The sequence below is a fragment of the Haliotis cracherodii genome, unplaced genomic scaffold (genome assembly GCF_022045235.1).
Source record: "Haliotis cracherodii isolate W230 unplaced genomic scaffold, xgHalCrac1.p SCAF_25, whole genome shotgun sequence".
Taxonomy (NCBI): Eukaryota; Metazoa; Mollusca; class Gastropoda; order Lepetellida; family Haliotidae; genus Haliotis; species Haliotis cracherodii.
The window spans coordinates 8,790,760-8,806,821 of NW_027266281.1; the positions used below are offsets into that span (position 1 = coordinate 8,790,760).

At 37.9% G+C, this 16,062-nt stretch overlaps 1 protein-coding gene across 1 annotated transcript in view; it reads left to right on the forward strand.

The window, feature by feature from the left end:
• Nucleotides 1–1,713, forward strand: part of LOC139472751 (uncharacterized) — a 52,158-nt gene extending 50,445 nt beyond the window's left edge. The window contains exon 7 of the mRNA XM_071255219.1: nt 1,690–1,713. The gene's annotated coding sequence lies outside the window, so the exon portion shown is untranslated. The remainder of the gene's footprint in view (nt 1–1,689) is intronic.
• The last annotated feature ends 14,349 nt before the right edge of the window (nt 1,714–16,062 follow it).

Genomic DNA, 16,062 nt, shown 5'->3' on the forward strand with positions numbered 1-16,062 from the left:
AGAGCTCCAGATAAGCTGCGTATCTGCGTGAAATACGCATCAGAAATGCAGAAATACACAGTACAATATAATCCAAGCGTATCAAATACGCATCGAACATTACAGATACGCTACAAAAATAAAACTTGTGCGTATCATCAAAATATTGTGAAGTAACCCTGCGTATTCGATTAGCAAATCAGCAACTTATTTTGAAATTATAAAGGGGCATTCCGTCAACCTTGCCAAACTCCACGATGACAGTTACATCATGATCATTTGCCATCACACTTTCTTGTGGAAGTATCGTGGTATTTTTGAGTCCTATAAAGCTCTCGAACCCACACGACACCAGTTTGCAGGGACTAGATGAATAGTGTTTTTAAATATTTAACTTAAATACCCACATGTGTAAAAACTAGTGGGTAACAGAAATTTGAATACGCAGGTAGAATTACTGATACCCAATGATTTTAAAATGTATGGGTAAAATACCCACAACACCAAAAGCTTATCTGGAGCTCTGGTGTTAGTTTGAAAAAAAAGGATAGTGGGGCCTACATCCTACAGACAACCTGAACAGTTTATTTCGATTTTATTATTACACGTACTGTCTTATAAGTGACTGTATCAGACTTTCAATACTATGACTAATTCATATCCACAAAGTGGGCCGTTCAACCTATTTACGGTATGTAACTGTCAGTGGCTCTAACTTTTAGCTAACCTCCTGTTGGTCATACCTCACATAACTTGGACGTAGTATAATAGAATACAACAAATGAAAGGGTCCGACAAGGATGTATAAACTAGACAGCTGCTGTTAACAAATGCTTCGTACATCACGGGGATTACTGGAACTGGCCAATTTTATTATTAACCTTTGATGATACATTTGGCCAGTGACAAACATTATTTCAGTGATGTGGCTTTAGCCTGGACACAGTGACTTGTGCACTGTTGAGATAACTCTGCTGCTGAATGGCGCTTTCAATGTTAGGCACTATCTGTTATCTATACGATAGGCGGTGCCTTAATACTCGCCTCCAAATATGATAAAGTATATTTTATGGAGACTTTTTTCATGGATAAGAGATGAAAATACTTAATGAGGATGAATTATTAGTTAGTGATTCAAATAAAGTGGACAATATTCACATGTACATTTATAAGGGAATTAATTAAGGACATATTTAAGTATTGGATGATAATGGTATGTGAATGATATATCCCATATATTTAATATGTACAGTGAGTGAGTGAGTTGGGCTTAACGTCGCTTTGAACACTGCTCCTGTTATATATCGGTGTGTCAGCTTGAGGTTGGAGGAAAGCCCATGCAGGTTCCAGGGCTTACCACTTTGGTTAAAGAAATGACTAACCCAGAATTTGAGCCAATAATCATAGGTCTGGCGTGCCCAAGGGACGCAACTCTGCACAGCGAATTTCATCATATACAGAGATTAAAGGACAAGACATATCATTTACAGGCACATTTGAGGTCCTTTCCTATTACTGATGAACGAAATTAGCATCCTCAAGGGAGACATTGTTTTATGAACTTGAAACAAGGAATAACCGAGTATATTTAATATAGTTCCAATGGTCCTTACGACAATGATTAAACCAGGATATGATGTTCGATCTGAACATTTATCTTTTATTTATGCAGTATCATTCAGTTTGCTAACTATGTGTTGTTTATTTCAGAAATGTAAATTGGCGGTCAAGCAACAGTTTACTGGGAGATGTGAACTGCAACATTGAACAGAACTGTCCCTTACAGCATGCCGCGATCATGTCATAGACTCTATTGAAGGTCTAATGAAGTTTATCTTGTCTTTCCAGCACTCAAACTTTAGTTGACATGTACAGAACGAAGCTGTGAACAATGTCTTTCAACAGAAAGAAATTGTAATAGAAATAAAAAGAAGACAAAATAGTTACATAGTTCAAGCATGGACAATGTCATTCTATGTAGTCTATAGTCATGGTAACAATCAAACCATCCATTACAGTCAGAACGGTTTCAGGATCATAGCCTAATAATCACAGGGAACTATTACTAGCAAGTGTAGTATAAAAATACTACAATGTTGCGACATTTAAGACTATACCTGGTCCAGGTTGGGTGAGCCAGTACCCCCACCGTCTATACTACTGCACGTGATGTTTAAATGGCTATGAATGTACCCAGAGTATTAGGTTCTTGTATTCATGTTGTCTACCTCCACTGTGCTCAAAGTGTTTACACCATCATATCTTTTGATACAGGAACTCTTACAACGGGCATCACGAAAATTAAAATGTCATCACCAGAGAGTATTCAGTCTTGATTATCTGTCAAAACAGATTCTATAGGGCGTTAGGGCAGACTTGTGATGAAAAATATATGAAAATCAGTTATGGCCCCAGGTGTACAGACTCGCTGACTTGCGCAGATCGATGCTCAGGATATCAATCACTGAATTGTCTGATCCAGGATTGATTATTTACAGGGTATTAATGGGTATTGCTCCACGTCATCAGGGTACCACGACAAAATGTAATTGCTAATAGATGAGAAACAAACAACCGAGATTTGAATATTTAGCAACAACAAAAAGAAGATAATGCTTTAATGATCATTATACAAGTTATGTCATGCTTCCTTCACCACTCTAGTTTCATTCTACATATAAGGACGTGTGCTGTAGGAGGTTCATTTGCTAAAGCGAGTCCTATGTTTTGGAAAAACACATTGGATCCAGCATTGTAATGAATGCATATCGTAGATTCTCATAAAGGTAATTATTATTTAAAATACTATTATATGGTGCCCCCCCCCCCCCCCCCCCCCCCCCACACACACACACACACAACATACTTAGAAGAATATAATGCTATGTTATATATACGAGGTATTGTTCATCACAAGGGACGGTAACTCCTTAGCATATGATTAGACATGCTCAATGCCTAAATGCTGTTCGTAGAAATCAAAGCTAATCCAACATGGCATTTGTGTGCAAGTTAATGGAGACTGTATTGTATCAAGGAAATGTATAATAATTTATTGTCTTAAGCTGACTCTGTTTTTAACTCTCTGGTATTCATATTTTGAAAAATGATATTACAAGAAGACATTGATGAATCCAAGCCTATCTAACTTACTCGATTCTGTGGTCGTTGTCCGAATCTAATAATCGCCCGTGCCATGATCCATTGATAGTCACCACCCTATCTGTGATCGTGGTGTTCAACAAAGTGGTAAATCTCGTCACAAACTAAACTGCTGGGCAATATAAAGTATATGCTTGAAATATGGATTTGACCAAAATATTACAAACGGTATCAAAATGTTAATAGGTTGAAAACTGTCGCCGAAACACTGCAAGCTTGAAGTCCAAAACAAACCTATGATCCCCGTTTCAAGCGTATCACCTTCGTATAATTAGTTTATATCTGTTTCATTTTTAGTCACCATCATGAATGGATGTATACATTTTCGTTTGCCCGTCACTTTGGGCTTTCCTCCAACACCCGTGAAGGAAATGAAATTGCGTTGGAACTATCCCATTCTCTCGTGACATGCGCATGTGAGAGAAGTCCGCCGTAACAATGTGTCAATCAGTGATTGCGTTGCTAAAAATTAATACCCCCAAGTTAATCTTGATGTCTATGTGTTGATATATTCTTCTGTAACCGCCATTGTGGTGAAGATGTGAATATACTGAAATGTTAATTGTGTTCCTTGTACATTGATGCGTCTGATTGGTTTGGAGGAATAATAAAAAAATAGTTATTTATATATGTTATATATGTGTCATCTGGATCATGCAAGCAGCAGTTCTCATTTTGTGCTTGTGTCTTGGCATGAAGATACAAAAGAGATGATGGTATAAAGTTTTTAATACACGTTGATTGGCTAAACATGCATTTAAAAAAACAAACAGTATTAGGCCACGCCCACTAACAGACTACTGTTCCTGATTGGCTGATTGTAGGGTGGGCGAGGCTTGGTTCGCATTACTGCACCGAACGATACCACTGTTACTTGGACTTGCACTGTGTGCGCACGATATGAAACGTTAATACTTCCTTAAAAGCAGACAAATTGATATCGGTCCTTAATTGAGCTAATGTCTGCTTTTGAGACCAAGAAAACCAAAGTTATCGAACACCTGGAATCATCACTCTTTGAAGGTGATTCATAAAATAAATACTTGATATAGAAGGAATCGTACAAGGTTGGTTGGTGGGTTTGTTGTTTTACGCCGCAATATTCCAGCTATATGACGGCGGTCTGTTAATAATCGAGTCTGGACCAGACAATCCAGGTATTGATATCATGAGCATCGATCTACGCAATTGGGATTGATGACATGCATCAACCAAGTCAGCTAGCCTGACCACCCGATCCTGTTAGTCGCCTTTAACGACAAGCATAGTCCCCTTTTACGGCAAGCATTGGTTGCTGAAGACTTATTCTACCCCGGATTTTCACGTCTGTTCACGTCTTTTCAGATCATGTCGATTTGAGATATATAGATTAATGAACGAGTACCCGTGTAGAAGCCGTTTGTTGTAACAATGATAACAAGATATTAGAAAGCTTTGAAATACCATAAATTGAAATGAAAACGGTATATATCTGTCCAGTCTGCCTTGGTTAATTAGTCTCTCTTAAAGAAGGCATATATGAAGACACGCTATTCTCCTTGAAGTGGTTATACATGGGATTGTCGTTTATCACAAAACTGTGTGGCAATAGCATTAGAGTGTTTTGTGTCTACTACCACTGTTGTGTAACTGCCTGGAGGGTGGAAGACAAATGGTTCGATCCCCTTACCTTCTCATACTAAAATACGTCAATCTTATCCTGAACGTCTTTTTCACTTTGCAGTAATACGTCCTAAACTGGGAATTCACCTTTTAGTTTAATGATTTTGGGGTCATATGTGGATGGAGATAGACTAGGGTTAGAGTAGCTTCCCTTTGACAAAGGGCAGTTACTCTAGTGGACAGACCGATGAATTGCCGCGAAAGGCAATTAAAAACAATTGTTGTTTTGCGTATATGTTGCTTCGCCACTTTATAAAAAACAGATTTCAGTTGGAACTATATTGGTTACTGTCACTGTCCGACTGACACATCACTTACCCTGTGACGTAATAAATATTAAGACGCGCATTCCAGGAAAACTCGCAATGTTTAGGTAATGTTTGTGAGAGAGGGAAAGCGATTTTCAAGCACAGAATTAAAGAATGGCACTATATGATAAAGAGGTTATCACGCTTGTGTGTTTGTCGATGGTAATTATCTATCCTGTATTAGGAATAAACACAATGTCTTTTTTTATTCCTAATGCAGGATATTTACCATCCCCAAACACACTCGCGTGATAATCTCTCTCAATCTCGCTCTCTCTCTCACTCACTCTCTCTCTCTCATTCCACTCTCTTGCTCTCTCTCTCTCTCTCTCTCTCTCTCTCTCTCTCTCTCTCGATCTCTCGACTATCTGCACCTTTTCTCCCAATACTGATTGTCATATCTCTCTCAATTTTGGAAGCGATGGTTCGGCCTCACTGGACGCTTCACTCTCAAAATTAACCTTGTCCATTTTACGATGTCATCAAGTTGCAAGTGCATGTTCGAATCACCAGAATTAACGACACGATAGAACAAAGTTTCATCGTGAAATAACCACGCTTCATTCTTCATTAATGTATAACTATATTTTAGTGATGGGCTTTCTTTCCACATTTCCTTTTATTCCTGATTGTCTGAAGAGCCGAAACCAAGCACCTGCTATAAATACACCATACACTCATATTTCACTAGGGCTTACTGTTAAAAGAGGGTGAACCAATGTCGCTGGGCCAGTGGGATTACTGTGAACATTATAAAACTTTATATGACATAGTAGACAACAGACGTCTTGCCCCGACTTAATTTATAGGACGGTCGATTGCCATAGTGATCTCCCCAGGCGGTCACCACACTGCTTAGGTTTATGAGTCTCTCCTAAATTAGAAGAAACACTATTCTCCTAGAAGTGGTTTTACATGGGATTGTATTTATTTTCAAAACTGGCACTCGGCTGTTTGGCGACAGACTGACGTAACATTTATGGTTGACGTTTATGGAACATAATTCAGTGAATTATTGGACTCATTTATATGATAGCATTGAAATTGCCCTGGATATTTCGTGCAAGATGATTAAGGTTGGTGACATAAATGAAAATATGTTATCGTCTTGGAGCTTAAGCGTAATTGAATTAATAAATAGGAAAAATCCACACAATATCATTACCGAACCTACCAGAATTACTGACCATACCAGTAGGTAACATATAAAAGAAAAAAAACATGTTTTAAAAACGGTTTCTATGATAAACTAAATTCGCTCATTGAAAACACTTACTAGAATGAATTATTTAGTGAAAATTCAAATGTTGAAGGAGCATGTAGTCTGTTCAATAAATACTTAAATAAATATGTTAAAATATGCATTCCAACCAAAATAGTAACCATTCGTCCAAATGACAAAACCTTGGTATGATTTCAGTTTCAGACGAGAATCAAGGAAAAGAGATAGATTTAAAAAGAAGGCTGTAAAAAGTAAAAGTAGAAAAAGGAAAGCGACATTCGGGCCTATAAAAATCAGAGGAACAAAGGAAATAACATAAAATGTCACCCTAAAGAACATTTTTATTCAAACCTCGATGAAGTGCTATCAGCATTGCATGCAGAAAACAAACCCTCTTACTGGAAAGTGTTACGTAATGCTGTGCTGGGGCAGCTAACAACAGCATGATACGGTCGAACACCCGACAATCTTTACTGAAATTGAAAAGGGAGAGAAAATGAATAAATATTTTCAATCTATATCTAATGTTTATTGATAAGAGGGACAACTATGCCCGATTTCACATTTCATACAGAGAAAGACATGAACAACCAACATGGTCATATCCGAAAAAGAAATTGAAGATATAATAAAATGTTTGCCTCTGAACAAAGCCTCCTGACCGGACAAAATTTGTCATAAATTATTAAAGAAAACTGTATTCTATTAGCGAAGCATTGTGTTTACTGTTCAGTATATCACAATCAAGTATATTTCCATCAGTGTGGAAAAAAGGCAAACGTTATGCCATTATTTAAGAAAGGTGATCACACTATCGTTTCTAATTATAGACCGATATCACTCATTAGCTGTTTAGGAAAATTGTTTGAGAGAGTTGTTTTGAAACATTTATGTAATAATTTTCATGAGAACAAATTGTTGTAAAAGTACCAATCTGGGTTTCAGGCTGGTCACAAAACAGTCCATCAACTAATGGAACTTTATCATCAAATTTGTACAGCGTTAGATAACAGAGAACACTATTGTATTGTATTCTGTGATGTTTCAAAAGCTTTTGATCGTGTATGGCACAGTGGGCTTGTGTATAAATTAGAGAGGTATTGAAGAAAAGACTACTTCACAGAAATACTATTAACAATACATAGTGTATAAGACCAAACTTTGAATACGCATATGGGGTATGGGATGGTTGCACCGGAGGACAAAGTGAGAAATTAGAACTATTACAATAAGAAGCTGCATGTAACTGGTCTACCTAAATATGCCCCCAGGCATTCATTATATTACGAAACCGGTTTGGAACCCTTAGTAGAACGTAGAAAGAAAAGTAAACTTTGTCTTTTCTTCAAAATAAATCATAATATGGCCCAATCCTTTCTAACAGATATTCTACCAAAAACCGTTGCTGCAAAAAACTCATACACTCTCAGAAACTCTGAAAACATCAGTGTTCCTTTCACAAGACTAAGTCATTCGTGTGAATCCTTTTACCCATCGACTATCTGATTGTGGAACTCTATTCCGTTATCAGATCGATATTCTACGATTTCTTGTTTTTAAAATTCTTTACAAAAGCACCACCCCATGTCACTTGCCTTCTTCGCATATGGAAACAAGAAAATATAATATCATACACAGCAAACTAAGATACATGTGCAGTCAATTGAATTATGATTTATATAGAATTGGTATAAAATATCACCCGAACTGTACATGTGAAAAACAGGTGAAAATGCATATAATTACCTCATGGAATGTACATTGTTTAGTCATCAGCGTGAAACTATGTTTAACAGCCTTAAAAATAGTGTTCATAACATACCTGTTGATGTACACCTACTGTTATTTTGGAATTTTATGTCTCTTCTATAGTGTTGTATGCATAATATTGAATTTGAAATTGTGAAATTTGGTAAATACCAGGGAGTTGGAAGAACATGTCCGCCTATCCCGCTCACTTCTTGTGAATAAATATGTTTAAATCAACGTTTATGGTTAAAGTTACTCACGATACACAGTAAAACACTAATCATACCACGTCATTGTTGTTAAAAGGGGATTTACACCCGTGATTTAAAGCATTGTGTCGTTCTTTGAAATGTTAAAAAAGAATTCTCGACTGAACCTCAAAAGTTGTGAAATGCGGACACCACATCCTGGAGCTGCTGGAATATAGCTCGACATAAAGGGAAGGTTGAAGTCATCCTTCTTGTCTTACAGTCATGGGAAGAGTTTTTGTCACCCTGAATATTTATGCATAGATATTATTATGAACAAACGAGAAGGTCTCTATTATGTGTAGTTCACTTAGGTAATTCAGTGCAAGGGAATTGGCTAGTTGAGCATTATTAAACGATATAACATATACCTGAATCTAAAGTTGGACGTTGCCTTCAGTTGTTTTCACTTTCACCTAAAACAATGCAAGGATCTTTTTCAGAAACAGTACAGGAAATGACTAATAACCTGTCTGTTTTGCATACCTGTATTCATATAAACAATCCTGGGTGATTTGGCAAAAGTCGTGGGTGCAAAAACTTGTTTGTCTCCTTCGTTTCGTTTGATGGGAAAAGAACTGACTGTCTTGAAGTGCTGACAGAAAATTATTAACTTGAAGATGACTTCCATTCCTGTTGACCAACCACTAACACACCAACAGAAAAACATTAACCTGTCCACAAACGGGCCATAAACATGGCTTATTAAACGAGGAGACGACAGCTGTCTCGTACGCGTCAATAGAAACAATTCTTCATTAACATCTACACATGCAAACGTTTGACCCCTACAGTCTCCCAGAATGCCATCTGATGAAATAAAGGATTCAAAGCCTCCCAATTGGTTCCTGGAATGACACCTAATGAACTGAAGGATACAAGGTGCCCCGATGGGGTCTCAGAATGCCATCTGATGAAATAAAGGATTCAAAGCCCCCCCAATTGGTTCATGGAATGCCGTCTTATAAATTGAAGGACACATGGTGCCCCGATAGGTTCTTAGAATGCCATCTGATGGAATAAAGGATTCAAAGCCTCCCAATTGGTTCCTGGGATGACATCTAATTAATTGAAGGATATGAGGTGCCCCGATGGGTTCTTAGAATGCCATCTGAAAAAATAAAAGATTAACAGCCCTCGATGGGTTCCTGGAATGCCATCTAATATATTGAAGGATACAAGGTGCCCCGATGGGTTCTCAGAATGCCATCTGATGGAATAAAGGCTTCAAAGCCTCCCAATTGGTTCCTGGAATGCTATCTAATGAATTGAAGGATACGAGGTGCACCGATGTGTTCTGAGAATGTTATCTGATGAAATATAGGAATCAAAGCCCCTCGATGGCTTCCATGAATGCTATCTGATGAAATTAAGGATTCAAAGCCCCCCAATTGGTTCCTGGAATGACATCTAATAAATTGAAGGATACAAGGTGCCCCGATGGGTTCTTAGAATGCCATCTGAAAAAATAAAAGATTAACAGCCCTCGATGGGTTCCTGGAATGCCATCTAATATATTGAAGGATACAAGGTGCCCCGATGGGTTCTCAGAATGCCATCTGATGGAATAAAGGATTCAAAGCCTCCCAATTGGTTCCTGGGATGACATCTAATTAATTGAAGGATATGAGGTGCCCCGATGTGTTCTTAGAATACCGTCTGATGAAATAAAGGATTCAAAGCCTCCCAATTGGTTCCTGGAATGCTATCTAATGAATTGAAGGATACGAGGTGCGCCGATGTGTTCTTAGAATGTTATCCGATGAAATATAGGAATCAAAGCCCCTCGATGGCTTCCATGAATGCTATCTGATGAAATTAAGGATTCAAAGCCCCCCAATTGGTTCCTGGAATGACATCTAATAAATTGAAGGATACAAGGTGCCCCGATGGGTTTATAGAATGCCATCTGAAAAAATAAAAGATTAACAGCCCTCGATGGGTTCCGTGAATGCTATCTGATGAAAAAAGGATTCAGAGCCCCCCAATTGGTTCCAGGAATGCTATGTGATGAAATAAAGGTTTCAAAGCCCCCCCAATTGGTTCCTGAAATGCTATCTAATAAATTGAAGGATACAAGATGCCCCGATGCGTTCTTTGAATGTTATCTGATGAAACAGATGATTCAAAGCCCCGCCCCAATAAACTGAAGAATACAAGGTGCCCCGATCTGTTCCCTGAATATTATCTGATCCCAGGCAGTTTGCAAATTATATTATTGTCCTTAAAAATATTATTAAAAATTATATTGTTACATTGTGATAATATTATAGACAAACAGCGCAAAACATCGGTAATAAGAATATTCATGCACATGCACATGGCTCTTTTTATGCATTGGTATTACTGACTTCTCCTTCAGTAAGGACGGATATACTGAATTTCGAGTGCTGCTATGAAAACTAATGTAAGAGGTATAATATATGTCTGGCTACCAACTAAGGTAACCTATTACCTATTATCTATTGTTGTCTGAACCCGTGTCTTTGTTGATGTCAGTTGAAACTAGCTTGAAGAGAAGAAGGTATTTATGATTTCCTACGGGGACTGCCGTGATTAGCTATAACTATCTAATCCACAAAATTAACTTTCAAAGTATTTGTCAGATCTTTTGGATTATCATAGATAACTTTCTTGAGTGAAATCGGTGGCAAAATAGATTCTGGTTCTGTCTTCAAATAATGTCAAAATTAACATATTTTTCTTATTAGTTTCAAAATAATCAGTCAATGCACTGTCATGTCACTTGATTTTCTGGGTAATCGAATCCATGATTGTCTGGCAATACTTTTTTTATGTTTATTGCAGATTATGTGTCTGCACACTCGGTTTTTAGCACCTCGTTCATATTAACATCAACAGATCACCTCTAAAATACGCTGCATGTATTGCCCTGTCTCGTCGTAGATCACGTTGAGAACAAATAATGACAACCATTAAACTACTATCTTTTAATGACTAGGGTGTTTGTAGGACCGATAATGAATATTTCACGAATTGAAGATCAATGCCTGTGGAATGTATGTAGAAGATTAGGGTATAATACATTTGGACAGATATAATGGAACTTATCTTGATAGTGGTGGGACATAATCTCGCACTGTGCGTGTGACCTTGCCCCTGTTCATCAGTTCTCTTTTGGAGTCAGTTTTCTGGTGGGATTGGCAAAATGAAAACTTGAACTTTCCAATAGTAAATCTCTCTCTATATTCCAGCAGTTCCAGTTGTACAATCGAGCAAGCATTGTCTATGAAGATTTCAAAAAACGTCACACGACTCTTGCTTAAAAGTTATTTGGTCAGGGTTACAATATTCAAGACCTTAAAAGTTTTCAAAAAGATTCATGGCAGACAGGTGGAGGACATATGTTCCCGTATTTTTTCAGTTGACCAATTCATTTGTCTTTGCATGTGTTTTGGACGAGTGCAAATGGTTGGGCAGGATACGCTCAGCGTTTCGCGAACACCTGGTATCATCACTATTTGATGGTGATTCATAAACACATGCTTATGACGTAGTCAGATACGTACCCTAACCCTTACCCTAGCAGAGATTTCTAATGATCATGGAAAGGACCTTGTCACTTTTATTGACACGTCTTTGATATCAAGGTTGTAATACACTGTCCCTGAATTTCTGGGTTTTCCACATTCTCTCTTCTTCCGAAGTTTGCAGAGTACTGATGCGATATTATTGTTTTGGTTTAAATAAATAAATAAATAAATATTTTGATCATACTTTAAAGGTTAAGTTGGCTTTCAAACGCGTGTAGATAATTTACAATTCAATCTCCAACACTCATTCAAATACACTGATATCCACATGTGCACATAAAATCATTCTTCCAGCTTTACATAGCAAGAAATCATTCCTTACTGACAAATAAATTGTCCCCTAAAAGTCTTGAGAAAAATAAATATGCCTCATGATGCTGAAAAAAGGAATTTACATTGTTGCAAGGTGTTTTCTTAAAAAGCATCCAGACTCATCTATTCTCGATACAAAATCCCATTCCCCCTCTAGACAATCGAAAGGTCGGTCCCTTGTAACTGTGCTCAACATCATGTCATGAATAACTGACAGAGTATCGAATGAATCAACTACTCCTCCACATAAAGTGAGAGCGGCCTGTTTAACGAGTGTAAATAATCTTTAATTCAATCTTAAACACATATTCCAATTCACTGATATACATATGTGCACATATTATGATTCCCAAAGCTCTAGACAGCAAGATATCATTCCATTCGGACAGAGTAACGAATACAGCGATAACTCCTTCTGACGTGCAAATAAACTGGTACTTACCGCCCAAAGAAACGCGAACCATTGAAACATGTGTACGTTAAGAAGAGATGTTTTCAATGTGTACCAATTAATGACAAAACTAACAATCAGTCAATTGTTACCAAATTATGTCTTTATTCTTATCACGATACGCTAAACGTGATTTCCAAACATTACACGCTAATCCTGCACAAGACAAATGGTGCATCTCGAGTCATGGATCTATGACGTCACATGTGAAGTATTCATGAGCTTCGGTTTACACAGCATCCCAGTGTGTCTGTTTGTGCATCGAACCATTCTAACATCTCTCAGACATGACCAAGTCTTTATATATTAACCAACATGTACGGTATTCGCGTTTCTTTTGGCGGTGAGTATATATTCCGACCGTTTGATATTCTGGGTGGGGGATATGAGATTATGTCCAAAACAATTGTCTCCGAAAAAATAATTATGCCTCATGATGCTGAAAAAGCGAATTTGACTGCCACAAAAAATACATTGTTGCAAGGTTATTTCTTAAAAGAACATCCAGACTCATAGTCTTAAATTAAAACATATCTAATTTTGTAGCTGTAGCAGAAAGAAAATTCTGATTATGGAAAGGATTTTGTCGCTTTTATTTACACGTCTTTGATATCAAGGTGGTGATAGTTTGACACTGAATTTCTGGGTTCTCCACTTTCTCTCTTCTTCCGAGGTTTGCAGAGTACTTAAAAAGCATCCCCAAAAAATCTATTCTTGATACAAAATCCCGGACCCCCTCCAGACAATCAAAAGGTCGGTCCCTTAAAACTGTGATCAACTTCATGTCATCAATAACTGACAGAGTATCGACTGAGTCAACCACTCCTCCACATATTCACTTTGAAAGTACCTGATTCAAGTAAAGAAGGATCGTTTAATATAGGAGTGGAGGTTTATGTCCCAAACCAACTCCAATGTTACAAATATCAAAATTTTGGACACAGTGCCAAGACCTGCACCCGCTGTAGCTATTAAATGTGCAAACTGTGATGGGGACAACGTGGCCTCATCTAAACTTTGTCCAAATTTTATCCTTCAATCAAAAATACTAATAATGTCTCTTTTTTTGTGATGCCAAAAACTTAATTCAAGCTCAATCACCAAATATTTCTACAAAATCCAACTCAGCAGCTGTAACTTCCATACCTATTGTTAAAGTTGCTGTGTAAATCCTGCCGGTGTAAATCCTGTGTAGGTAGCAGAAGTAATGTAAGTCCCCACGGTCGCTAGTATGGTGGCCTAGCTTTGGTTATTGGTGATCTATGGCCCATTTTTACATTGTAATGTTGATTGAAAATATATTCTTTAAACTGTTCTCAACTAGTTAATAATCAAAACTGTGATACTCTAGTTATCTAACTGTCCATCGTTGACAGCTTTTCATTAAATATAAATATAATCATTATAACTGTTTCGTCGCGATATAGCTGAAATATTGCCGATGTGACGTTAAATTTCATTCAATCACTAAAAAAAATCTTTTTCAAAATAATTGAGAAATGTATCATCTGCAAGAGAGAGTCCAAGTATCACGTATCCTGGCCATGAGGATATCCCAGTGGACCATAAGCTGGCTCTTTACCAGTTCTTGCGTGAAAGTCACCCCTTAAAATGCACTAAACGTCACATAACCTAGAATCTCAAGCAGTTTAGCCTGAAATAGCAATTTACCGTTATTAGGTCCAACATTACTTAGATCAATGTAGTTTTTTTGGTTCAGCAATATTCCAGCTATATGACAACGGTCTGTATAGAACTAGTCTGGACCATGATTCATGTCATGAGCATCGATCCACTCAATTGGAATGTCATGCATCAACCAAGTTGTCGCCATTGTCGATTTGCAATGTCTCAAACAGCATTGTTTTCACACTTGTTAAATAAGTCATAGAGGAAAACAGTTAAGCAAAATGCACGTGCAAATTATGGTATTCGTAACTCGTGGTAGTGCATATAAAAAGGCCAATCATAAGCGCTGCCAATAGGATCATCGCCATAGGACGTATCCAAAGTGGAGAATCGCAGTCTTCTGTTGCACGCCACTTCAACGTCCACCAAAGCACCTTTTGCCGCCTTTGGGACCGAAACACACTGCAGACTGTCCGAGAGATACCACCCCTGCACAGGATCGCTACATTCGACTGTTCCACTAACATCATTGGTTTGAGGAGGATATTGGACCAGACTGTCAGGAACCATCTTCGCGAGGCTCGAATCCGACCTAGAAGACCATTTATCGTCCCTGTTTTGCAACAGATCCTTCGACAGCGACGCTTGCGTTGGTGCCATACCTTACAGCCTTGGAATTTGAGAAACTGGAGACGAGTGTGGTTTTGCGATGGTAATCACAATTTTTTTCTTCACCGGCGAGATGGAAGACAACCTATTTATCGTCGTCGAAATGACCGTATTGCCCCACATCGTGTACGTGAATTCGACAATTTCGGTGGCGGTAGTGTCATGGTGTGGGGAGCTATATCCAACACCACAAGATCTCACATGGTTGTGGTTCAGGGAAATTTGACAGCCAATCGCTAAATGAATCAAATTCTTCAATCTCACTTACTTCCATTCACAGACCGCCAGAGGGAGCTGTTTCAACAGGACAACGCTCCACCGCACTCAGCTCGTGTCACGGTAGACTACCTTCATAATGCCAACATCAACGTCTTGCCCTGGCCGTTGAGATATGGAGATCTCGTATTTCGTACACTTATCCAGTCAGTGCCGAGGAGATGCAGATCCGTGATTGCTGTCCGGGGCGGCCACACGAGACACTGAGTTCAGCTCAACCTTGTGGTCTTATGTGAAATGACAATGAACCGTTTCCAGTGCCTTTGTACAATGACAAAATGTGACTATCGAGCTTTAAAATTTCATATTTGTATCTATGATATTAAATTATATATATTGACTTTATTAGGTACAATACATTTACTAAAAATCTAACTGTGCGTTTCTTATATGCAAGAGTGTACACCTATAACGTTAAGTGGAATTACTTCTCTATATTACGCTTGTCTTTCTTCTTGGGATTTGGGATGGCCTCTTTGGTTCATCATCTGCAGGTTTAAAACGCTTATCAGGGGAGATAATACAGAATTAAGTACTTTAGTTGCTTGCAATGTTTTCTTTGTGAAACAACCAACAAATATTAAGGAACTTTCTGTTATTGATTCATGTTTAAAAAAACAAAACACATTACGAATAATATCATGTTATCCGTTTACAAAACATTCCTCACCTGGAGGTTTCTGTTGATATATATATATAGCCAGATGTGTAGGGTGACCTGGGGTCAGATACCTTAAATCGTCTTCTGTTTTAACACAAATAAACATACAGCACCAAACCCCAACCTACCCGAAAACTACAGGTCAATGTCAGTGGTCACAACATGAGGAAACAATGAAGA